A 6,527-nucleotide genomic window follows, 5' to 3' on the forward strand; every position below is an offset into this window, starting at 1 on the left:
CAAATCATACCAAGTCATCTCAACACATGCCAAACATGATAATACTTTCCAAGTGCCAACACGTGCCAAGTGCCAATGTGCGTCAGGGAGTGTCATGCATGCTATGAAATCGAAGAGCATATTAAAGAATGCTAAGGTGTGCTAGAGAGTGCCAATGGAAGCTGAGGAGTGTTAGGGAGTACTACGACAAAACAAGGGAGCACTAGGTCAAAATTCATGGAAGAGCGTCGGGAGTGTTAATGAGTGCTAGCTGTCATGCCAAGGAGGGAGTGACAAGGTATGCTAAGCACGAGTAAGGCATGCTAGGTAATATTAGGGAATGTCAAGAAGTGCTAGAGTGTGCTAGGTATTTTCGGGGTGTGCTAGCATGTGCCAAGTAGTGTCAAGGCATTCTAGGTGCTAAGACATGCTAGGATGTGCATGGTGCCATAGTATGCCAATATGTGTCAAGGAGTTTCAAGGCAACAAAAGGAATAAACAAGCTAAAATGCAAGGAAATGAACACATAAGAGGGCTAATAAGTCGAGAATTTATCTTTTCCAAAATGGGCATGCTAGGCACACTTCTAATATGTTCCAATGCATGCCAAGTGCCAATGTGTGCCAAGTTCTAATGTTTTTCAATTAAATATTTTGCCAAGGTGTTCCAGGGAATGATAACACATGATAGGGGAGTGCTATGCTATGCTAGGGCATGCCAACATGTGCTTGGGCATCCTACTCATGGAAAGATGTTCTAGGTACAAATATGTTTCAAGACATGCAAGGTGCCAAGGAATGTTAGTGTATTGTTCCAAAGCACATTAAGGTGTTCCATGAGTGTTGAGGAGTGCTAGGTCTCTCTCATTAAGAGAATTTATAAAGCTTGATTATGCAATAAATAATATAGTTCCTACACACACTAGTGGAACTTTATTTAAAGGAAATTTGCTAAATAATAAACCTAATAGAGATGAATCATGTGTTGACTCATAGGAAAACTATATTCTTATGACTTGAGGGAAATGATACACACTAATTAATTCTTAACAAATTGACTAACTATATAACCACTATAACCTTGGACACATAATAAAAAGGACTCCACAAAAATGGTCTTAAATCATTATCTTTTGACAAAAAATATAGTAACAAGTACATAGCTTCATCAAAAACCCATTGGAATGATCAATGATGACGAACATTTTTTGATCATCACCAAAAGTAACCAAAAAGAGCATTGGTGAGGGTCAATAAAATATCATCACTAGAAGTGTCACCAAAAAGAGAATTAGTGATGGGCCTTTAACAACCCTCACCAAAAGTGTCACCAAAGAGAAAATTAATGACGGGCCTTTAACTACCCTCACCAAAAGTATCATTGAAAATGGATTTGGTGACAAACCTTAAAGAACCATCACTATATGCACTTACAACAATGATTTTTTAAAGACTGTCACCATATGCGACATTGGTGATAAACCTTAAAGATCCGTCACAGGCTTGAAGCGTCATAAAAAACTCATTGGAATGATCAATGATGACGAAAATTTATTAGCCATCACCAAAAGTAACCAAAAATATCATTGGTGATGGTCAATAAAATATTTTCACTAGAAGTGTCACCAAAGAGAGAATTAGTGATGATCATTTAATGACCCTCACCAAAAGTGTCACCAAAGAGTGAATTAGTGACGAGCCTTTAACGACCCTAACCAAAAGTGTCATTGAAAATAGCTTTGGTGACAAACCTTAAAGGACCATCACTATATACACTTACAACAACGCTTTTTTAAAGACCGTCACCATATGTCACATTGGTGATGGACCTTAAAGGTCCGTCACAGGCATGACCCTCACCAATGACCTTTTCTCTTGTAGTGAAGGAAGATTACATGATCGTAATCTACTATTTGAGGTCACACCACCATTAGGATTTCAATCTTCATGCTAGGGTTTTGGTAAGTCATCGCGGCCTCCCTTTTTTTGTTTGTGTATTTCACATTTCAACCCTTTACATTATGGAAATTTTGCATTCCAAATATTCACATTCCTAAATGTTTCATTGTGTAAGCCTTGAATTCCAGCACCATTCACTATTTTATATAACTAATCACTTCCCATTTTCCATCTTTAGTCTCATTTCATTTCCATATTTTAAGCCCACATATTCTATACTTAGTTATTTGTTTCTTGATCCTATAATTCAATTTGACACAAGTCTCTGTGAAACATCACCCCTTCTGCCAAATTCTTCCATGGTAATGACAAGACTAATCTAGTCAAAATATTTCATTTTCATAGCATCAGAAAATAATTCAGTAGATATTTAGACTTCCACTATGAAATAATTCACCCAAGTGAAATTTCTCTGCTACTCTTTCCTTCATCCTCACTACTCTTCATTCATTGCAACATCAGATCCTGCTCCAACTTTGTGCACTATAATGTAAAAATCATTTGTTCAACACATTGATCTTATTTTGATGTACCCTCACTTTATGTAGTGTTTTATACCTTGTTTTGTAAACATCACTTTATCACAACCTTCCTATGCAAATTGCATAACAACGTGTTAATTTGAGACTATAAGTTGTGTGATGCACTCTCTTGAGTTAGTTTATGAAACACCTTATTTTTATTTTATTTTCCTAACATCATTGTTTCATCATGAATATATTCGAGATGCTAGGTATCATAGATTTGAAGTGCTTCAATATTTCTTCATCAATGGTAGACATGACTCCACCCACAAAGAAAATTTCAGGCAAGGAGATTGCAAAAAGAAGTATAGAAGGCATAGATGGAAATCCTATCATCTTAGTCCCAATATATATGAACATTTCTTTATATATAGGTAAATAATTATGTATGACTTTGTTAGGTATTGTTTAAGTATTTTCTCCAAAAGGAGGCACCCGAAGACGAAGAAGACAATGAAGTGTACCTTAATCTCAAGAAATCTTGGTTCCACAAAGTAGAAACACATCCTTTCATCATGCCATGTGTTGAAACCATTGAATGGATAATCACGTGCATCAATATGAAATATATGCTCATCATAAATAAACATGGTACAAAGATAGCAACATACACATATTCACACGTTGTTGAATATTACAAGATGCCAAATCACAAACTAGCCCTTACTACCAAATGGTTTGATAATTTTCCTATGGCTAGCAAGGATATCCTCAAGACTTGTTGGTAGGATTTGAGCAGTTTCAATACATATCAGAAAGGATTTACAAGACCAAGCTATTAAGAAGAACATATCAGATGTTAGCAACAATGTTGCAGGTTGTATGGTAGACATGATGCAAAATTGTTTGAAGAAGATTAAGTACAAATGATGTACATTTGTGATTGATAAGAGAAAATACTTAATTAGGTAGACATTCTAGAAACCTTTATCAAGGAAAATCTAAAATGAGCCAAATAGGTGTCTGAGGGAGAGCAACTTAAATTTTACATGGAATCATATCTACTAGATTCCATATGTGAAAGATGTTAGTTTGACGAATTAGGATGGAGGTGGGACTTCACTCTAAATGTACCACTTGTGATCATTTACTACAAAATTCTATAGGATACAAGCTATAAGGGATTGTAGCAATATATTGTTGAGAATTTTATCTCACCCATGTATCACATATTGTTCAATACATAATAACCTTGTATGTCAGATAGAGCTAGAGCATCACTGAAAGGTACTTCCAATTGGCTCACTCCTATATATTCAAAATATATAAGGGTATCAAGAGCTTATATGCCTCCCCATTAGCTACCTTTATTGTTTATAGATAAGATACCCTTGCAAGAGGTAGTTTACCAGAATACAACGAGGCTTACTAACACATTGGTTAAGGAAAAGAAAGCTCCATATCCCATATTTCCTCTATGTATAGGAGCTTACTGTATTTCAAGTTTCAAAGAGGTTGAGGGTGTGGCCAAGGACTTAGAACACTTTAAGTTTGGCACACTTGGTTTTCCTAGATATGATTCTAGGGGTATTTCCTCAAAGCATTCTAAACTAATAAAGTATGTATGGCCATACACCTTAGTCATTGATGAAGAAGGAGATAAAGTGAAGAACTTCTATAAAGTTGGTAAGTCTATAGAAGCAAGTAAGGGGGTTGGTGCTTCTTAACCTAATAATGACCCCAAATCTCCAGACAAAGAATCTTAGTAAACCATGGACAACCAAGAGAAAAAAGTTTTTTTTTAAATAGAAAGGGAGAACAAAGCAACAAATAAAGAAAGGGTAAACATATATAAAGTTGAGAAAGAGGCCAAGAAACATAAAGAAGAAGAAGAAAGGGTAAGATAAGAACCAGAAGCAATTAAAAATAACTAAGAGGAATAAAAAAATGGCAATATGAAGCAAAGAAGAAAGAAGAGGAAGAAAAGTGGAAACAATGAGCAAACAAGAAGAACAACCAACAAAGAAACCGGAAGAAGAGAGAATTGTAAAGGAGATGGTAGAAAAGAAAGCTAAAGAAGCTAGGTTAAAGGAGAAAGATCAACAAGAAGCAAAAACCATACATCCCCTTATGGATATTGACCCTCCTATGCCTCTCCTTGGTGGATATTTCACATTTGGAGAGACGGGCATCCTAGAAGAAGAGGAATATTAAGTGGTATATAGGTCAAGTATCAGTTTTGATTGTGTCAAAAATAGAATTATTGCAGAGGAAGAAATATTTAGCTAGAGAATTTTCCAAATCGATCTCAATAACCATGGACTAAGAGATAGTAACAATACTACAAATAAACATATGGAAATAACTTTTGTGGGATCCACATTCACTGCTACCACAAAGAAGAATCTTGAGTGTCTGATGAATGAGGTGAAATAAATGAAAAATAACTTAGCCAATTCTCAACAAGAAAATGAAAATATACACACAAAAATATAGAATTTGTCCACCTCATGTTCCCACGAAGAACATTTCCAAGACAGTTTCATTGGAAGAAATAAGGGTGTTGGAGATAATGATGAAACACCTATATAAAGAATGCTATATGATAAAACATGGCTTCCTCATTAACATGTATCCAAAATGAAAAAGGAAAAGTTGTAGTATTAAGACAAGACATAAATGTATTAGATATCATGCATGAAAGGGGTACAAAATACCTTGATGCATCAACTTTATTATGAAGAAAGGATAGAATGGGCAAAGAACAAGACAAATAAGAAGTGAGGATGTCTATGAAATCACAAGATAATTTGGGGAGAGATGTAGCCAAGAAATTCAACAACTATTGACAACATCATAAGACATTAGGATCCCTTTTCTCACAAAATAACATCCATTGGAGCACCAAGAATAACAATATCAAAGTAAGAAGTCTAGCAAGAAATTCAGGAGATAGTGGATCCAAGGAGATAGGCAATAGGTCAAAGGATCCAGAATGCACAAAAGAGGCCATTGCCAAAAATCTGGTGGAACTAGCTAAACTGCTCACAATTTTCTCTACACTTTTTAGCCGAGTACACACAGATATAATAACCTTCATGTGGGATGCTCTCAAATGTGAGATCATATTTGAAAAGATATTCACCAACAAAGTCAGATCCATTGCATATGATTACAAAGCATAGAATTCTCAATTAAGTCAAGAGATGGAAGTTGAATCTTCAGCCTTAGACAATATAAAATTAGTACCTTGAACGAGCCTTATTTTCATTATTTTGATTTTCATGTAATTTGTAAATAAAATAATGTTAGAATTAGAAATGAAATATAATTAGAATATGGAGGAAAATGAGAAGTCATGTAGAAGATGAAGAGTCACGAGGGGAGTTGAAAGGTCATGAGAGGTGAAAAGTCACCCCATTTTGTATAAATATACCCTCATGGCTAGTTAGAAGGAACTTTTAGTTTTGGACTCCTTTGATCACCTTAGAAGAGGAAAGCTTTTACATCCCTTTTGGAGATCAAGTAACAATTTAGCATTTCCAATATTGGATCTCATGGATACTTTATGTAATGGTGCATTAGATATTTCAACTTAATTTTGAGAATCTCTTTTGGGCCAAGGAAAGCAATTCACTCATGTGTTATTGAGCATTGTAAGACTATTATTGTGGTGGTTTAATGGTATGCAATTACTATTTATGTGTTGAGAATTGATGAACTATTTTGTTAATTCAAAACTTACATCTTATTCAAGATATTTTTTTGATTTATGCTTTGACGATTATTATTGCTTGAGAACTAAATCACAATTGGAAATGAATCTATTTTTTCATCCATGTATATTAATCAATTTTTACTAACAATATTTTTTTCAGATTCATGTTCATCTACTTAGTTGTTTTTATATTCTTTATGTCTTTTGCTTTACGTATTTCATACAACTATTCTAAATCGTTTTCTATCGGAATTCAGACCCAAATTATCTTTCACTCTTTCTATCCAAAATCAAATTTCAAACAAACATGGTGGTAGTTGGGCCCACATATTAGATGGAACTCCTATACCAAACAATGTAATATCTAATTAGGACTTTGTACCAGGGAGACCCCCTTACTATTGTTGG

The sequence above is a fragment of the Pinus tabuliformis genome, chromosome 2_2, assembly GCF_031772625.1.
Source record: "Pinus tabuliformis cultivar Carrire ecotype Pingquan chromosome 2_2, CPIR1, whole genome shotgun sequence".
Taxonomy (NCBI): domain Eukaryota; kingdom Viridiplantae; phylum Streptophyta; class Pinopsida; order Pinales; family Pinaceae; genus Pinus; species Pinus tabuliformis.